This window comes from Pinus tabuliformis, chromosome 7 (genome assembly GCF_031772625.1).
Source record: "Pinus tabuliformis cultivar Carrire ecotype Pingquan chromosome 7, CPIR1, whole genome shotgun sequence".
Lineage (NCBI taxonomy): Eukaryota > Viridiplantae > Streptophyta > Pinopsida > Pinales > Pinaceae > Pinus > Pinus tabuliformis.
This window is the reverse complement of record NC_142293.1, coordinates 325063177-325084379: the sequence shown is the minus strand read 5'-3', so window position 1 is coordinate 325084379 and position 21203 is coordinate 325063177.

The following is a 21203-nucleotide window of genomic DNA, read 5'->3' as shown; positions in this document are numbered from 1 at the left end:
GTAAAACTTCAACCTGAAAAGGGAAGTCTCAACCTGTGATGGTTTAAGGATAACCAACAACTCTGGAATGCTTAATGCAATTCCTGGAACTCTTCCAAAGCTGGCAAGAAGCTGGTGTCTTCTGCTAGAGGAAGTGTTCTCAATTGTGTTCCTGGAACACCTCCAAAACTGGCAAGAAGCTGAAGTCTTCTGCTAGAGGAAGTGTCCCAGATTGCCAACTGAAGGCATGTTCAGGGGCATCTTTGTCTCTGGCTACAACTCTGAAACAGGTGTGGCAAGTTGTGGCTCAGGCTCGCTTGATGTGACTTTGAAGCTTGTAGATGACCATCATTTCCCCCCCTGTCAGGTACAAGGTGAGAAGATGGAGAAAACTCAACTGCAAGACTGTTCAATATTCTGGAACAAGTTCTGACATGTGTTTGGAATATCTTCTTGGCTGTTGATGCCCATTGCCAAGAAGCGATCCATCCAAGATGAATCTTTGTTCTTGCAGGACGTTTGCTTTTGAAGCATATGTTTGAAGAATGGCTGGTTTTATGACAGTGCTTACATGGATGAAGATCAAAACAGTGATCTTTCAGATGGCCAACTCGGTCACAGTGTTGGCATTTCACGATCTGTTGTTGTTGTTTTTGTTGGTGTTGCTGTGGAAGAGGGGCAGAGTCTGGAACAGCTGAAGCTGAACTGTCATGAGGAGCAGGTGAACTGTCATAAATGAATCCAGCACTCTGAAACTGAATGGGCTTGGCATAGTCTGGAATATGAAAGGACAAGTCCTTGTCATATCCAAGACCAGTTCTGTGCTTGTTGTGGACAAGCTGTTCCCAAGGTCTGATGATGGGCTTGGGAAGTGCAGATTGAGTTTCTGCATCTGCATGTACAACTGCTGCTTTATTTGAATGAACTGTAACATTATTAACATGCTGCTGATGGGTGGTTGTCTCAATGTTCTGAACAAAAACAGGTTCAGAATGGTGTCTATTTTGATGTAGCTCTTCTTGTTGTAGCTGTGATTCAAGCTGCAAAAAATCAATCTGTTCTTTTGCATTTTGCAAACAGGTTTGAATATTTCTGAGAATGACTTTATCAATCATGATTGTATTGTCGACAGTAGAGTGTATCAAATTGTTTAGTAGTTCCAACACTCCATCAACCATTTTCCAACGATTTATATTATTGAATGCAATTCCAAAATCAAATAAAGGGTGCTCCACAAAGCAAGACTTCAAAAGCTACGAGAATATTTTGCAAAGACTGAATCGCATAAGAATGAAGTTGATTGATTTGATTTGATACTAAAGTGTGTTTCTGCAATGGACATGCGCATTTATGTAAACCGAGCAATGCCTGGGTTGTAGAGACTGTTATAACCAGCTTAATCAACGTAGATAATCGCATAGAAACTAGAGCACAGAGAATACCCACTCAATTTAGTGCGCACAGTGTTCAATGTATTTACAAGGTTAATGTTCAACTCCCAACAAGGCACGAAGAAACCAAGTCACAATTATATAATCACCATGATAGTATAATCCACGCTTTTGCAGAGATCCAATTTCGTTTGATTGAAGAGTCACCGTGAAGTTGGCAGGATTCTATATTATTCAACAAATGGGTGATATATTTGAGAATGAAAATGAGACCCCACTCACCATTGACGAGTACATAGAGAGCGTGGACGCCCAATTCCATTTCGCACTTCACGCATTATGCTTCTCAGAGACATCTCGATAGTTCTATAATCTCTTGCCTTCAAAGCTTTCTTTCCAGACCGAATACTCAGCCACTGTTATCAGGCGTATTTGCTGTATGTTTTCCTGCCAATAATAGTGTTCACCTGCAGAGTAAGCCCATTCTCTTCAAAATCGTTCTCCAATGCATGGTTCAAGCATATATCAATCAACACGACCACACAACACCGTGACTTTCAAAATCATTCAACGCAGTCAACCGCACCACTGCATATGAAATTCAACGCACATTCAATTGTGAAGACTCTTCTGGGTACGAGTGTAGAGTGGCTATATTATATTTTACAAGCTTTTAATGCTGGTGACTTAGCTCGGTATCAAGAACTATGTCATGTTCATAGGGAATGCTCTGTCCGATAACGCTTTCGTAACACATCTTCGTTCCCGTACCATAAATTGAAAAGCACCTGCGGTCCTCATCCAATTGATTTAGAGGGGTACACATAAATTTCAAAGGATGCAACATCGAACCAGAAGACGGCGCGAAGGGGCAGCCATGTGCCTGATCTCTCTCGAGCTCAAACCAAGTATATAACCATAGAAGATCCTCAGATTTGTTGGGGCCTTAGCGATTTGGGTCCTCAAGCTCGCACCTGTGCCTTAACAATTATGTTATCAGCAGCCGACGTGTGAGTGGCATGGCTCCATGAGCTCATCCCTCATCAGAAGTATCAACAGGAGTACAGGAAAATAAACTGCAACTTATGCATGCCTAAACCAATAATATGTTTCTATAACAGTCCAATATCCCAAGCAAACAAAAACTGCGCAATGATACTATTCACCTTCTCCAAATAATGTTGGACTCCACATAACTTGTGACTTTGCGGCTGTTGTGAACTCTTCTCTGGCGAACCGAGACCTCGTTCACAAAAATAAAACCGCAGAGCTGCTGTATATTCTATTGGCTTCAACTTCACGCAATTGTCAACAATTTTCCACAACTTTCACAACCAGCGTATGACCATCACATATATACGCATATACAGATTTTGGATCAACATATAACATAAACCAATACATGTGAATTTCACTGTTCAAGAGCACGAACTAATGCAATCAACACAGGTATATGTATAAAGGTGTTTCAACGCATACACCAAGGCAGTGTATACCAAAATAAAACCGCAGAGCCCCTTTAATGCTTGATAGTATTTCAGAACACTGAATAATGTCTCAGCTGGGAAGATTTATGTCGAAATAGAAAGGGCCCGGTTGGTTAGGAAGCTTGCAAAAATCAAGGAGGAGCAGGGTCTTATTGCCGAGGCTGCTGACTTAATGCAAGAAGTTGCAGTGGAGAGAGGTCACATTCATGTTATGTTATGTGCAGAGTTAGACATCTTGCGCAGCTCCAATTCCCACGCATTCAACACAACACAATAAAATGAAGCAGTGCGCATGTTATCCATCCAAAACAATGGTCAAAACAGTGTAACATTTGGAATAGCAATGGCCAAAAACCTGTTGCAATTCGGGGACTAGAGCATCGCAGACGTAGAGTTAAAGTTAATCGCTTCAGACGGGACAGAGTACGAACGGAATCCTCTTTATCTTCATTCTCAAGTTCTGATAAAATCTGAATTTTATGAAACCATACTGTCTGAACGTTGGTCTACTGTTAAGTCGCCTATTAAAATCAAGATAACGAGCCCTTGCAACACAAACGGTAACGACAACGCAGTATGAGTGGTATCGAGTATTACAATAGACTGGAGCTGCAGAGCCGTTGGGTGGAGGCGTAGTGAATGGAATTCATACCACCAGATTCGGGTGCCTCAATGCAGCGAATCGATTCTTCAACGGTAGAATAAAATGCACAGAGAATGATGGCAAAGATGCGCAGATGACTGACCATAGCAGTGAAGACTGTTACCCTGGGACCTTAGCAGTGGAGCAGACCAGGAGTTACAAGGACAGATGTGTAGTGCTGGCCAGATTATCTCAGGATAGAGCGCATGCAGTGTAGCGGCTAATTATATGGAGTAGCAGCTCAGACATTGTCAGGCAGTAGAGGCGCAGGAAGGCAAGGTGCTCAGTAGTGTGAAGTATGCGTGGAACGTTACAGATAATGAATACCAGGCCAACGCTATTCAAGGGAGCTCAGACACAGGTAATGAAGACCACGCTGATATATTTGAGTTTGCAGATCTACCACGCCAGTTTTACTATTACAGGATTATGGGTAGAGATGCAGCACTGACATGCACATAAAAAGGCCACAGAAAAATAAGCGGCTCCGATACCATGTTAAACACACATGGACAGCAAGAGAGATAGGAAGGATAAATCATGCAGTACATTTTTATTAACATCAGATATACATTTATAGTACAAATATGTGACTCTTGGGTTTCAGATCCCAAGGTCTCTTGGACTCCTTTTGTCCATTCAACTTCCACACTAACCATTAGGATTAGGTGTCCAACATTTTTCATAGAGAAAGAAATTGGGAACATGTGATTGAAAAGAAACATTTGTGAGCTTGAATAAGCACTTAATCCTAAACCTATATTCATGCCCCCTTTAGCTATCACAGCTTTAGAACTCGTGCCAATAGTTACACCCAACACACCAAACATAATCAAGAAGGAAGAAAACTATTGAATAGTATTAGGACGTATGTCACAGACAATATCATTCAGTCAGTTAAGTGTTATTGAAGAGGCATTGGAGATAAATATATATATATATATATATATATATATATATATATATATATTTAAGAAATATTTCTCAAAGGATTTATTATTTTATAAAATATCTATGGAAGGACTTTGGACATGATCAACACTTTCCTGATAATGATTTAATGACATTTATCACTAATATTTCTACTTTGAGTGACTTTTAAAAAACAAGGCAAGGGCTTTTAACTAGGCAGCAAATAAAACAAATTAAGGTAGGATTATATGCTAAGATCAAAATGCTAAAAAGTGGTATATTCGAGTGTACAAACATTAAATATGGAAGGAGAAATGATTTCTTCAAAGCTATTAAAGTTGTTGAATATCTTCAAGTGCCAAGAATGACTAGAGACTCCATGTTAGTTCCAAAAGATGTGTTACAAGAAAACTTGAAAATTATTAAAGATATCATGGGATAATGAGTTTGATAACATATTTTCTTAAAAAAGAAAGCAAAAAATAGTTAGTTACATTTGTTAATGAGATTGAGGACCACTTGTCAGTCATTGAGCAATTACAATCAAATTCAATGGAAATAGAGGAGATATTTGTACTAAGGGTAAATAAAGACATAACTGACCCATTAATTAAGGAGTATATTGAAGAATGGCTTAGGAAATATTTAAACAAAATTGTTAATCTTGAATAACTACCAAGTAGTTATATTAACATATATATGAAGCTCAATATATACTCCAAAAACTTGATGTTGCAAGAGAGAGGATTCACTCCATTGGTCATCCTTCTGCAATTTTGTGACTATTATATATTTTTATGTGAGGTAATTCCCTTTTCCTTCTCCCTTGTCTTAGATCACCCAACTTTATAAATTATGGTATACATTTGTAAAGTCAATCCCTCACTGCATTCCTTTTGTTTTCATGCAGATTACTCAATACTATTTATTAGTCCACAGGAGCCCTATCCTAGTCCCTTAGGGAAAAATGCATTCAAGATATGTTTAAGTATCATGAATTTTGTAGAGTGCTTTAGGAGCCTACTCTGTTCGAACTTAAACTCTATAATATTCTTTTTTAACACTCGTAGAGAGCTATTTTTTAGGAGTGCATAACATTTGTGGTTTCATAGACTTTTAATTAAACAATTAGATCTTGTGAATGTTCTCCTATGACACTTTTTAATATTGAATGAATGAAATAATTTTAGAGCCCTCTAAAATTTTGGACCATTTCTTTATTTTTTGTCTATGTATTTGCTTCAAACTTACCTTCCTCATAATATGTGAAGGGATATATATTGTAAAATGTATCAATGAGATGATATTTACTTATTTTTTTTTTCTTTTTGTTCTTTAAAATCACCTGGCCTAGTCACAGGTGAATATGTTGTATGTTTAACTTTTCCACAAAAAATATTAGTGTGTGAAAGAAGAGCACCACCTCCATAAAAAGGCAGAGGGAACTAAACAAATCCATAGGAGATTGACTCTTGTCCTTGACAAGAAAAGAGATCAATAATCAAATACTTGCATGCATCTATAATACCTTCCTATGTTGGTTCTTGTATCTAGGATCCATTAGCCAATATTATCCATGAGTTCATCCTATAAGGATGTCCTTTCTAGTCTAGCCTCGTCATGTGCTATGCTAATTTCTTATCTAACAATACATGATTGTTTCTCTAGAAAATGTCAATGGAGGTTTTTTCATTTATTTTTGCTCTAGTTTAGGGATGACCCTTACCTCCAAACCTACCTCCATTGCTGTGGTGTGCTCCATGTCATGGAATTTTCACCAAGGGATAGTTGTTTGATAATGGAAGTAAGGATTTTGAAAACAAAGAATGAAGGGGGAGGCCAAAGAAAGGATTGAAAATAAGTGAGGATATAGAGAAAAAATATTAAGGCTATGGAGGTGGGAGTAAGATAAAAAACCTAACAGTTGAAAAGTGGTCTGGATTGCACTGGGCTTAGAGGGAACAAATGAAATGGAGTAGCTAGGAGAGTAGAAAGTGAGGGGATGAAAGGTAAGGGATCAAGGTAGGAGAGAAATAGAGTGAAAAGAAGTATCCAAAATAGGAGCTTAGCCCTACAAGTTAGACTATTTGGAAATAGAGTTTCAAAGGGAGTTCTACTTATTGTAGTTGCCTATGTGCAAAGTGTCTAAATATAGAGAGGCAACTCCATATTTTTTCAAATCAAAATAAGGAAAGGAGAAATGTAAATAGAGAATACTCCTAGAACCATGAACAATCTTACTCGAGTTCACATAGTCCAATAAAATTGACCTTGTAGAGGGTTATTTTAATAAGTCGTTGAGTGGTTTGCCTACTTGTTATTCATAATGATTCTACACAAAGAGGGGATGATTTATGATTCATCCATATGATCGAATTCAAATGCTTGCATAATTTCCATGATATACATACTAATTACCATAATTAATAGTTTCCATGCATGTCCAGACATTATACTCCATGTTTCCATATGTCTACACCACTTAATATAGGTAATTATTAAATTATGGTCACATCATATTGAATCTAGGGTAGTCTGGATGTCACCCCATTTGGGGATATGTAGGTTTGTTTGGCTATTTTAGAGTAGATATTTTTTATAGAGCCTTGTGTATCTACATTCCATTCCATTCCTATAGGTTCATGCTCAGAATTCAAACCTTCATTGGCTAGATTAAAAAGTGTGTTCCCTAACCTTCTGACATGAAATGGGATTATAACAAGGATTCAAGGAATGATGGCCATGATTCTACATAATCAACACTCAAGACACTAACTTTGATATATTTTGACTAGTATTGTACCATCTGGTAGTTTCTTTAGACTTCTAACTATCAGTTGGGAGTCTCCTTCTAAATGTAGACTATTGTATTTCTTGAGGATGACTATTCTTACACTTCTTTAAGAATATGAATAATTCATCTTCATTATTTTTTTTAAGATACCTCCAAAACTACCATGTCTTGGATTTCCTTTAGAAGTTCAATTAAAGTTGATTTTTAGGTGATGGGATGTGGGAGGTTCCCACATGTTAGGTAGTATGATTTTAGATAGGTTGCATATTGTATTTGGGGTAAGTATTATTTCTATGATGTTGTTTCAATTTTTTCTCCATACTTTGGTTTCATCTTATAAGAGGCCTATGAAAATATTTCCATTTCTTTTTTTCCATAATCCTGACATTAAGAAACCAAGGAATATTTTCTCAGCCACTAGAAGGATGAAGGTATCTAGGTTTCAAAGGTTCCAATTGTACTATCATTTCATCCATCAGTTTGCACGTTGAATGGTGTGGCCCCTTTGTCCCATAGAACATATGAATAGGGGCAAGAGTTGATTATTCCATATTTTTTTTCATGATGTTAATAGAGTAGGCATAATGACAACCTTTAAAACCTCTCTTTTTCAATTGTCTCATGTTGGTTTTTTTGTTAGGTCCCTATAATACTAATGTTTACGCCATTACTATTGTAGTTGTATCCCTTATTAATATTGTTGTGCCCCTATTGTCCCCATATTGTTATTAATGTGCCCCATAGAATCCCTCTATTGTTATTTTGTGCCTTTATATTATTATTTTTAGGTCGGATTGGTTATATTGTGACTCCTTAGACTCCTATATATAGAAAGGAGGTTTTGTCATTTGAATCATCCAAGAATTGTTCATTTATGTAATGTAAAGGAGGTTGCCCCCTCGAAGAGGTTGAATTCTAAGGCATTAATCTATCTCTTCTATCTTTTTGTGAGCTGGTTTCATAACATTTGGTATCAGAGCTTTGAATTCTAGGGTTTCACTGCTCCAAACAGGTCATTGTGGCATTTGCGTTATAACTTTTTTTCTGCGATGTTTCAGATGCTACAAAAAAACCCATTTGAGAAGAAATCACGTTGAACCTCGGGTTTGAATTTAAGAGCTTTTCACGCAATATTTGCGGAGATATGATCTGAGGAAGTCAGTCTTTTTGCAGACTCCTAAATTACATTCCAAACAGGTGACCTAGGGAAAATAGTCATAACTTTTGTTTTGAGCATCAGATTGAAATTTCGTAAGAAGTTATAGGAAGAGGATGGACTGTAGATTCCTGTATATATATATATATTTTTCAGATCCTAAATTTGAAACAGTGACATGTGACACTTCATACAAGTTCGCTCTTCTGAAAAGGTATATAATCAGGTCATCTTGGGAGATTGTGCATAACTCTTTCTTGGAGAATCTAAATTCGATCAGACTGGTGGCATTGGAAAGAGGACGCAGAGGGTTACCATTTGTCACAATTTCAGAACTTGAAGATTTGAAATTATAGAGATACATCAGAGGCAATATCGAGCTCTACAAAGTGAAAAAAGGTGTGTAGATTTTTTTAAATTTTTGCTTAAGCTTAGTTTGAAAAATTATTTTGAAGGAATTCAAAGGGCATAGTATAGCATTATTATCGGTAACTAATGCCCCGGGGAAAGAAAATGCAAACACCTAGTAAGCAACCTGAAAGCTCTAGCATGACTTATGAAGAAGAGGAAGAAATGCAACATGATATATCAAAATTATGAGACCAAGTGCAACAAATTTCACTTGCACAAAAAGTTACAGAATGTAAGATGGATGGTTTAAAGAAATATGTAGAAGCTAAGATGAATGACATGGAAGCTAAGATGGATGATTTGAAGATAGATTTGAAGACAAATTTGAAGACAGAAATGGCAGATTTGAAGACAGATTTGACAAATTTTCTACAATAAATACTTACTAATGGTGAAAGGGTAGTAAAGGAAACTCATGATGAGAAAAAAATAAATGTTAATCATGATTTCATAGACTCTAACGTTGGATCTAAGAACCAAACTATTCCAAAAATCGATATGAGGAAGTTTGATGGCAAGGATCCTGCAACATGGATACTATAGATGGAGCAATTTTTCGATCTCAATAATGTGCAAAACACAAAAAAGGTATGTATTGCCACTTTATATTTGGAACCAAATCAGTTTGCATGGTATCAATGGCTTTGATCTCGTAAACAAATTGTCACTTGGGCAGTTTTTATGGAAGAATTGATAGCACATTATGAGGATACAAAAAGCAACACTTTTTTTAGCCAATTGATAAGTCTCAAACAAAAGGGTTCAATGATGGATCACATTGAGGACTTCCAAAAATTGAACATAAGGGTAAAAGATATTCCAGAAGAGCATAGGATTGATGTTTTCATAGGGACTTTAAAGGATAATATCCAACATGAGGTTCACCTTTGGGAACTTGATTCATTGGAGAAGGCATTCAGGTTAGCAAGAAAAATGGAAAGCAAAATTATGGCAACCAGGAAGCCTACCACTCACAACTATAAAGATGGAAGTGTTGTTGCCCCTAACCTTCCACAACCTATAAGGTTGACACCACAACAATTGGAAAAAAAAAAGAGCAAAAGGGCTTTGTTACAGTTGTGATAGCAAATACACTAAAGGTCATAAGTGTGCTAAGAAGAAATTATTCTACATAGATTGTGAAGAGGAGGAAGAAAAGGAACAAGAAATGTCAAAAGAAGAGGATATACTCCAAGAACAAACCCTAGATAAAGAAGTAATGAATCCAACCATATCTTGTAATGCATTGGCTGGAATTACCACTCCTCAAACTATCAAGATAGAAGGACATATCAAGAAGAAAAAGGTAATAGTGTTGATTGATTCAGGAAGTACCCACAATTTTATTCATTATAAGATAGCAAAAGAATTGAATTGCTTCCTATATTCAGCACTAGAGTGTCAAGTAATGGTTGCAAGTGGAGGAACGATAAATTGCTCTGGAAAGTGGCATAATATCAAGCTATCCATGGGAGAATATGTATTGAGTAGCCCAATGCTTTCCATTCCAATGGGAGGTGTTGATGTTGTACTAGGAGTCCAATGGCTACAATCCTTGGGTACAATAGCTTTTAATTTTCAAGAACTTTTCATGAAATTTTTTGTGGAAGGAAAGGAAGTTGAATTAAGGGGTATTGCAAGGAAACCAGGAAAGATAATCAGCTCTAACGGTATGACAAAGCTTTTAAAAAAGGAATAAAGAGGTGTAATTGCACAATTATGTTCGCTAGATGTTTCCACATTGAAATCATTTATTTCTCCAGATCTCCAAAAAGTCATGGACAATCATTCCAAGGTATTTGAGACTCCCAAAGGTCTCCCACCTATTCGTGATCATGATCATGCTATTCATCTGATTCCAGGAAGTCTTCCTCCAAACATCAGGTCGTACAGATATCCCTATGCCCAAAATAGTGAAATTGAATGTATGGTTGCAGAAATGCTAGAGGCTGGTATAATTCAACCTAGTCAAAGTTCTTTCTCTGCTCCAGTAGTATTGGTGCACAAGAAGGATGGATCATGGCGCATGTGTCCGGATTATAGGGAGCTCAACAAGCTCACTATTAAAGATAAGTTTCCCATTCCTGTCATTGATGAATTACTGGATGAATTGCATGGATCAATTTACTTCACTAAGTTGGATCTTCGTTCAGGATATCATCAAATCAGAATGAAGGACTGAAGACATTCTGAAAACAACATTTAGAACTCACGAGGGTCATTGTGAATTTTTGTTCATGCCTTTTGGCCTTACCAATGCACCTTTTACATTTCAAGGTTTGATGAGTTCCATTTTCAAACCTTTCTGTAGAAAATTTGTGTTAGTATTTTTTGATGATATACTAATATACAGCAAGTCTTGGAAGGATCATGTTGAACATGTTGACAGGGTGCTACAACTATTGGAGGAGAAACAATTATATGCAAAAAGATCCAAATGTTTCTTTGGAGTACAAGAGGTGGAATATCTGGGTCATATTGTATCTCATGAAGGAGTTAAGGTAGACCCTAGCAAAATTAAAGCCATTAAGGAATGGAAAATCCCCACATCCATAAAGCATCTGCGAGGATTTCTCGGGTTGACAGGGTATTATCGCAAGTTTGTTAAGAATTATGGGAGAATAGCAGCTCCTCTAACACAATTATTGAAGAAAGATGCATTTTCATGGACTCCAGAAGTAACAAAGGCCTTCGAACATCTTAAAGAGGCAATGTGCCAAGCACCGATCTTAGCTACACTGGACTTCACAAAAACCTTTATTGTGGAATGTGATGCTTCAGGAAATGGAATTGGTGCTGTTTTAATGCAAGATGAAAGACCCATTGCTTTTGAAAGTCGTCCAATCAAAGGAGAGTTTTTACACAAAGCTATTTATGAGAAGGAAATGTTGGCAATACTACATGCACTTAAGAAATGGCGACCCTACCTAATGGGAAGACACTTCAAGGTAAAAATGGATCATGATAGCCTTAAATACCTTTTAGAACAAAGATTATCCTCTGAAGAGCAACAAAAGTGGGTCACAAAGATGTTGGGTTATGACTTTGCCAAAAAAGGGAAGCAAAATGTGGTGGCAGATGCACTCTCAAGAAAGGATGAGGATGTGGAAGCATTGTTGTGCGCCATTTCTATTATCCAACCAGATTGGATAAATGAAGCAAGGGAGGAATGGAAGAATGATGAATAAGTGTGGGAACTTTTCTGAAAGTTACAACAAGACTCCAGTACATCTGATACATTTAGCTGGTAAAATGATTCGTTATGGTACAAAGATCGCTTATACCTCTGTAAGAATTCCCAACTCAAACAATTATGGAATTGTACACTTCTCCCTGAGGAGGGCACTCAAGATTTTTAAAAACTTACCACAGGGTTAAGAAGGAATTTTTTTGGGATGGCCTTAAATTGGATATTCAAAAGTTTATGGCAGAATGTTTGGTTTGCCAACAAAATAAAGTTGAAACAATTAAGACCCCGGGTCTATTACAACCTTTATCCATTCCAAGCCAATATGTTGACAGACTTACCAAGTATGCACACTTTTGTGCATTATCACATCCATTTAAAGCCAGTACAGTTTCTGCTGCATTTATGGAAACAATTCAAAGCTACATGGAAACCCAAAGATTATTGTAAGTGATAGAGATCCCATTTTCATTGGATATTTTTGGACAGAATCATTTTCTTTTCTTGGTACTCAGTTAGCTCATAGCCCATCTTATCATCCTCAATCTGATGGGCAAACTAAGATAGTAAACAAATGTTTGGAAGGATATCTTCGTTGCTTTGTATCTGATAAACAGACACAATGGGTCAAATGGTTGCCTCTGGCTGAATGGTGGTATAACACTTCCTTCCATACAACAACAAAAATGACCCCATTTATGACACTTTATGGATATCAGCCACCATCCATCACATCATATTTAAGAGAAAATTCTAAGGCTCAAGTAGTGGAACATCACATCGAGCATCAACAACAAGTCCTCCAACTCTTAAAGGATAACCTTGTGTTGGCACAGAATAGAATGAAACAACAGGCATATCAACATCGCAGCGAAAGAAGTTTTGATGTAGGTGATTGGGTATTCCTACGGCTACAACCATATAAGCAAATGTCCCTCAAGCAAGCTAAGAAGGATAATAAATTATCACCAAAGTATTATGGTCCGTACAAGGTGTTGCAAAAGATTGGTACTATGGCATACAAATTGGAGCTTCTTGTAGCTTCTCGAGTGCACCCAGTTTTCCATGTTTCATGTTTAAAGAAGGTTATAGGCGACAAGCTCCCAATTCAAACAATATTGCCAGAACTTGACGAGGAAGGAAAAATTATATTGGAACTGGAAGCAGTCATAGAAACAAGAACTCGACAGCTACGAAATCGATCAATTTCTGAGTATCTCATCAAGTGGAAGAACTTATCTGCTGAAGATTCCACATGGGAGGATGAGAATTTTATACAGAAGCATCCAAAACTACTCAAGCATTGAGGACAACACTTTTTTGAAGGAGAGGGGCATGTTATGTCCCTATAATACTAGTGATTACCCCATTACTCTTGTAGTTGTATCCCTTATTAATATTGTTGTGCCCTTATTGTCCCCATATTGTTATTACTGTGCCTCATAGAATCCCTCTATTGTTATTCTTGTGCCTTTATATTATTATTGTTAGGTCGGCTTGGTTATATTGTGACTCCTTAGACTCCTATATATAGAAAGGAGGTTTTGTCATTTGAATCATCCAAGAATTGTTCATTTATGTAATGTAAAGGACGTTTCCCCCTCGAAGAGGCTGAATTCTAAGGCGTTAATCTATCTTTTCTATCTTTTTTGTGAGCTGGTTTCATAACATTTTTTCTTATCATAGAGAAGCCATAAAAAGAATGATACTTTTGGCTAGTGCTTTTGTTGCCAAATTTTGTTCCAAATTGATTATGAAGGATCATTAGGAAACTTTTTTGGCTATATCATATGTTTCTTTGAGGTTATAAACTCCTTCATATCTATAACCCCAACCTAGCATATCTTCTTCCTCTTGTCTTTTGATTTTCATGTTGTTTATTTCCTTACATAATTGTAGCCTTGTAATAATAGTTCTCCTTCATTGTTGTTGCCCCACAAGCTCCATTAAAACATCTCATTTGTTCTTTCTAGTGATGACTAACTTTGGTTTTTCCTAGGATTTCCATTTGATCTCTAAATGGATGAAGGTCTTCCTTGAGTTAAATATTTAGAAATTGTTGCCATGAATCCTCCTAAAATAGTGTGCTTTTCCCATTTTTTATTTCTCAAAAGTAATGTTCCTAAATTAAGTGTTTTTTTTTCCAAGAAATATTCCATATTTTAGAGCCGGTAATTATTCCTTCCATTTTTACTAAATCCTTCTCATTTATGTTTTTGATATATTTTGATTTAAAGATCTTACTCCATAGTTCCTAATTGTTTTGCAATCATCTCCACCAAGTTTTGCTCCTAATGTTTCACTTAATGTTTCTAGGTCACACAAGCCTAATACTCCATGATATTTTGGTATGCACGCTTTATCCCAAGAAATTGGGGCCCATTTTTTCTCCTTCTTGGCCCCTACCCGTAGGAAGGCTCACTAAATTTTTCAAACTTTTTTTAGGATAGTTTTAAGGGTTACAAGGGTAGAGAAAAGATAGAGGAACATTACTTGAGGGACAAATTTCAAAAGGCTAAGGTGTCTTGCTAAATTAAGGGAACAAAAGGTATAGTTTTCCAATTTTTTCTCCAATTTAAAGATTAGTTGTTTCCATGAGGTATATCTAATTTCCTTTTACACAAGTAGGACACCAAGGTATTTGGAAAGAAAGAGGCATCTCTGGAAGCCCAAAATTCTTGATATGTTAGAATGCACTACCAAAGGAGTATTAAAGAAGAATATTTGGGATTTACCAAGGTTGACGTTATTGCCAGAAGCTATTGTGAAATTGTTCAACGCTAATTTTATTTCATTTTCTTCTTCTACTAAAGGAATTCCCATTAACTTTATGTCATCCAAAAATTTTTTGTGGGTAGTTGTTACTTCAACACCATGTAGTTTTAGTCCTTTGATTTTTTTCGTGCCTACAACTACTTTTATAGCTATGCTTAAGCCATCTACTATAAGAAAATAAATAAAGGAAGAAATAGGGTCTCCTTTCTTAATTCCTAGTGAAGGATCAAAGGTGGGTGAGGGAGATCCATTAACAAGGATGGAGAAGAAGGCTACGGAGATTAGAGAAAGGATTCATTTTATCCATTTTGGATGTGAAGTTAAAAGCCTTGAAGAAGTGGAAAATATTTTTCTAGTTGAGTTTGTCGAAGGATTTTTTGACATGTCTAACTAATGAGTGTACTTGGAGTTTTAGTTGATTTGAGTAAATGAATGATTTCATGAACCAATAGGATATTATCAAGAATTTACCTTCTTTCCACATAGCTTGACTACTCTAAAGAGATAAGAGATGAGAGAAGGGGCTTTATTTTGTTGGTGATGGTTTTGAATACTACATTGCATAATGCTATAGGTTGTAATTTAATAAATTCTTCATCTTTTTTCTCTTTAGGAATCAAACTTAATAAAAGTGGCATTGAGATAAAGAAAGAGTGAGGAAGCATGCCTAGATTCATTTACTAGATCTAACATATCCCGTTGAAGAATAAGCCAACATGCATGAAATAAATTTGATGGAAAACCATTAGGGCTAGGTGATTTACCTTTTTGCATCTCCTTTATAGCTTGTTTGACTTCCTAGAGAGTAATTTCCTCCAACAAAGTCACATTTTGTTCTAGATTTATAATAAAGGGAATATGTTGACTAAGTTTAAGGATGAATGCTCTTATATCCTTAATGGGTTCATTAAGAATTGATTTGTAGAATTTTGTTAATTCTATTTTAGTGTCTTTATGTGTATCTAATCTCTCTCCATGATTGTTCTTAATTGCGCTCATTTTATTGTGCTACCTATATTGTATTATGGACCTATGGAAAAAAAATGGGGTTCTCTTGTTCTTTTAACCATTTTATTCATTATTTTTTCTTTCATAATATTTCTTCCTAAGTATGTATTTCTTCTATTTGGAGTTGCAACTAGATTTCTTGTATTTTGAGCTCCTTCATTCTACACTGCTCAATGATTTATTGTTAGACCATTTCCATTTTTCATTTAAATCTTTATGTGGTTTAAAAATTTCATCGAAGTCTTCTTTGTTCCATTTTTTCATATATCCCTTTATGTGTTTTAATTTCTGTTGAAACCTATGCATTACTAATTCTGCTTTTTCTAGAGCCTTTTGCCACGATGTGGCTATGTTCTAATGAAATTTAGGGTGGCTTAACTAGAAATATTCAAACTTGAATGGGTGATTTTTGTGGTTGCTATCCATTATATATTTAGATTGATTGGCTGGTGATTTAATCCCATACTTGGAAGGATGATTTTCGCCATGTCTATTCTTGAGACCATGAGATTTTTTGAGATTATAAATATGTCTAGTCATGATGCAATTTGGTGCACTCCTCCCCTTTTTTTGTTCCATGTGTATTTTCCATTTATCGTTTCTATGTCTATAAGTTTTAGCTTATTAATGGTCTCTTTAAAGAGTTTTAACTCTGATTCCAATCTTCTAATTACCCCCTTCTTGCTCTAATGATTTTATCAAATTGAAGTTCCATACTATAATCCATCTATTTGCATTGGTTATCTGGGATATGAGATGGATTTCCTATGAAAAAGCCACTTTTTATTCCTACTAAGTGCATTCCTAATAATTCGTTATGAATCTTAATTGAGCAAAACCTATTGGATGAAACTGAGGTATTATGATTCTGTTGGTTGTCAATAATTTTTGTAAAGTTATTTTCAAGGGTTTTCATATGAGGCAAATTCCACCCATTACTCTTAGTGCATCAACGGAAATTGACTCACATCCTTTCAAACAATTGCTAGCTATTTTGGTTGTCCTATCAACACTGCATTTTGTTTCATAACTCATGATAATATTTGGTTAGTTGGAATGAATTTTTTATATAAGGAGCCTTTGTTTAGATTTTCCATTAAGGAACAGAATATTCCGTGTTATAATGTTCATTGAGGTTGGATGGAGAGGGTTGGAATTTCTTAATCATCAAAGCTACACTTCTTAAATTGACAAGTGATTCTCCCAATTCTTGTAGTAATTGTTTGTTACTTATATGGCCTCTTCCTTTTTCCTCTTTGTTGCCTTTTATATTTTCCTTTGGGGAGTTAATTTTGACACGAAGATATTCTTGATGATTGTGCACACATTTTTCTTTGGCTATTTGGTGTTCTTGTTTTCTAATGTAGACTTTCATGAATTGTTGAATTTACTTCTTTGGAATAGAGTTGGGGTCCTAGGTTTACCAATTTGCTGCTAAGTATTTGAGATCGAGGTCTTATGATTCCATTTATTCCACTTCCTCTACATATATGCATATTTATTTCTCTTGCATCATTTCAATATATTCCTACATCACATAATTGATTTTCCTCCTTTTTATGAGTTTTGGTTCCTTATTTTGTTCTTTGGCGCTTACAAGAAATTTTTTCTTGTTTTTTTAGGAACATTTCCATGTTTCTCCTCTTTAGTATTTTGCAGTGTTTTATATTTATTACATGATATTTACATTGTTACTTTATAGTTAATAAGAGGTTTCCCACTTCCTTTCCTTCTGGTTGTCACTTCTTCAATACCTTCTACATCCTTTTTTATTTTAGGTTTCGGGTGGTTCTTAGATCTAGTTGAGAGGGTAGTCCCTAAACAGACAGTCATGCTCATGGAATTTCTAACATATGAAAGGTGTCATAATAGTCAATTATTTTGTATCCATGTATTCTTTATAGCTAAGACAGATTGAGGCTAGGAGTGGCTTGGAAATATTCATGTAAACACAAATTATATCATATAAAATATATGGTGTAGCTACTACAAACCCCCTCCAAAATTTTGTCTATGCTTTAACTTTGAAGCCTCCCTTTGGTCATGAGAATTATCTTTTTAGTTATTAAGGCCATCCTTGATCTTATTTTCTGAAGTGTCAAGATTTCTTCTTGGAATTCTAATTGTTGCAACTTCTCACTCTTTCATGCCTTGCTTGTCATATTTTAACTGTGCATTCTTTCAAGCAGTTGTTGGGCACTTCACGGTGACATACAATCCTTGTCAGAAACTCCTAAAGATAGACAATGCATATCATATGAGGGTAGACTTAGGCATGCCTTGATGAAATTGATTTCGTGCCTTGATCTAAGGGATTACATAGTTATTTGTGGTAGTCAACTACACAACTCCTTGTCAGAGTGAATTGTGCAATTCCTTGTGACAAGAAACTGTGCAAGTAGTTGTGGAAGCAAATTGCGCACTTCCTTGTGCCAGTAAACTGCATATTTCACCGAGACACTTAATTGCACGGTCTCATGTGCCATTGGACTGCATAGTTCTTTGAGACATGAAATTGCGCATTTGTAGGAAATAGGAAGTGTGCACTTCCTGATGATAGTCTATGCACACTTCTAGATGGTAGTGTGGCATGCTTTTTGAAGTTGTTACCCTTATATTTGTCAATTGACTAAGTTTAGCTCCTTGATTTTAGGCATGCACGCTCAAAACCCTAACCCTAACTTCGTGAGTACTCACCTATATAAAAAGCCATTCTATAGCTCATTCTCACACTCATATTTGGAGCTCTGCCTATTTTTGCAAGCACAATGAGATTTTGGTCTCAATTGTGCTACGTTTTGGGGTAGGTTTCCTAATTATCACTTTTTATTTCTTTTTCTTTCACTTTTGTCGCTTTTTCTTTCGTGAGTATCATTTTTTCCTAATTTTCACATAACAGGTGTTTCTTTTACTATTATTAACTCCTACATGTGTCATCTTACCTTTTCATGCTTCTTTTTTAGTGTCGTTAAACATTCCATGTCTTTTCGTATGTCAGTAATCATTGCTATTGAGTATATCAATGCATGTTTGTCTTGTTATTCTCATTGTTCTTCTCGCCCAATACTTGGTTGAATCTTGAGCTAATCCGCATCCTTGCTTCACCTTGTTCCCTTCAGTTGGCAGATATCAAGCCTTGCCTTCTGTCAGAGCAAAGCGTGAAGCTCCCAAAGCCTTCCTCTCTCTCCATCTACGCATTGAGCAATTATAGTTAGCAGATGGATGCACTACACACTCTCAGCCAGCAGTGAGTCCCCTCCTTTCCCACTATCAATGAAAATTGTGCACTAAGGGATCCTCCCTCTCCCAACCACTGTGCATTGCGTAGTCATAGCCCAAAGTCTCCCTCTTTGACTCATCATTACGCAATATCCCCTCTTAGTCACTACGTAGTGTGGATTTCCAGTGACAAGTGAGTCACTTTTCCTCCCTTGTGCATAAGCATTACGCAATCCCCCCTCTAAGTGGTTGTCTTCTGCTTGTGATTGATTTATAAACTAGATGATCTTTTGTGGAACTGACTTGTTGTTGCCATGAGTGCATCTATGCCTCCAGGTACTACAAATATAGGTCACATTAGTCTTTCATCGTCTACCAATACTCTGTCTCCAACTACAAGAAAAGGATCATCAAAGGAGGTCACTGATAACAATATTGAAGATTCCATGGAGAGTACTTTAACCAGAGTGCCTTTCATGGCAGACACTCAATGCCTTATTGATGAATCTTCTAAATCATTGACCATCAAAGATGTCTTTAGCAAGAAGGAGAAGTTTATGAGAATGTTAAGAAATTGAGTTTCCACAAAATTGCTTGCAAGTATCTCGTGTTACCCTGTGCATATGCAATTAGATGGGTCTAGACACCAAGAACATGGTGCTTAGCAATGTTAGTGGGCAACACCTTGCTTCTTACTAGCCGCATGACTTACACTTGTACTACAAGTTGCCCAATCCTAAAGAGCATCTGAATTCCAAATTTTATGCAACTTGGGGTCATTTGAATACCAAGGAAGTGATTAAGTCATGGTGATAGGAACCAACTAATTTTCTCCATAAGCCAGATGGCATCTATAGGACTAATTCTTTCAAGAAGGTTTATCATGGGCTTCTCAGTAACTAATGGCTATGTTCTATATGATATACGAGCAAAAGGATATTGAATTATGTGATGAAGGTTGGATATTCATGTTGTATCCACTTGTCACATAAGGAAAAGTATTCAATTGGGAAAATATGTTGGCCCAACAGCTAAATATTAATGTGATAAAGGTGAAATAACCACCATAAGGAAAGCAACCATAGTTCTATATGTCTTCCTACTTATTGTATGGTATTTGTGCCCGACATGAATTCCTAGGTAGGTTGGAAGTGGACTCTGAGAGAACTCCTTATCAACATTCACTGTAGGTTATTTTAGAATACAACTATATAGGGGTTTATTAAAATATTTAAGAACACTTCTTTGCTGCATTATATCAGATGATCTTTGAAGTAGAAGCCCCTTGCATGTCTCATGAGACTAGAAAAGTAGTTATGGAGATAACAGATTGGTTTGCTTCACCTCAAGGCACATACCTCAGGGTGTTTGGCTCTCAAATGCCTCCACATCTCCTGCTAAGGTATGTGACCGAAAAAGTGGTCATAAAGGAGGTCAGATACCAAATTTGGACATGTTTATCTCAATTGTCACAGAAAAAGAAGAAGGAACCTTGGCCTCTCTTCCCTCTTCAAGTGGGATATTATGAACTCAAGAACTTAAAGGTTGTAGAGACAAAGGTTGAGGAAATTTCCCGCCTTAAGTTCAGTGAGATGAGTTTTCACATATATGATCCTAGAGGCAAGTGTAAAGAACACTATGCAAAGTTGCATTTTTCTTAGCCATATGAATGTGATCACCAGGAAGAAGAGGAAAAGATAAAGAGGTAATGAGGTAGGACCTTACAATACATCTTATGAGTAGGATATTTTTCACGAAGGGAATCAGCAGGAAGTGCTCACTCCAATCAACATTTCCAAGCCAAAGAGGAAGGTTGTGCACAATCCTGAAGAAGAGATGAGAATAAAGTTTAAAGAATATCTTATTACCACTAAGGGTGTTAATTTGGAATCTTAGTGAAAAATTCCAACTATGGGACTAGATTCCTCTTTTCGAGAGGACCATTTTTTACTATTTAAGTGCCCAATTCGGACAAGGGAAAGTGTACTTATGAAAAAAATCCCACATATGCACATTTGGACAGGTCGACCCTAACCAGAAATTGGTTACCATTGGAAGCCTATAAATACAAGTGAGCTCAAGCTCATTTGGACATCAAAAATCATATTCTTCTTCTCTTTTCATTGATTGGTTTGCATAGGTCTAAGGCAAGGTTGAGGAAAGTGGTTTGCACAGGTCCGAAAATACAGGGTCCGAAGCTCGCACGTGTTTTAGGGTTTTGGGTCTCAGTCGCAGGCTCAT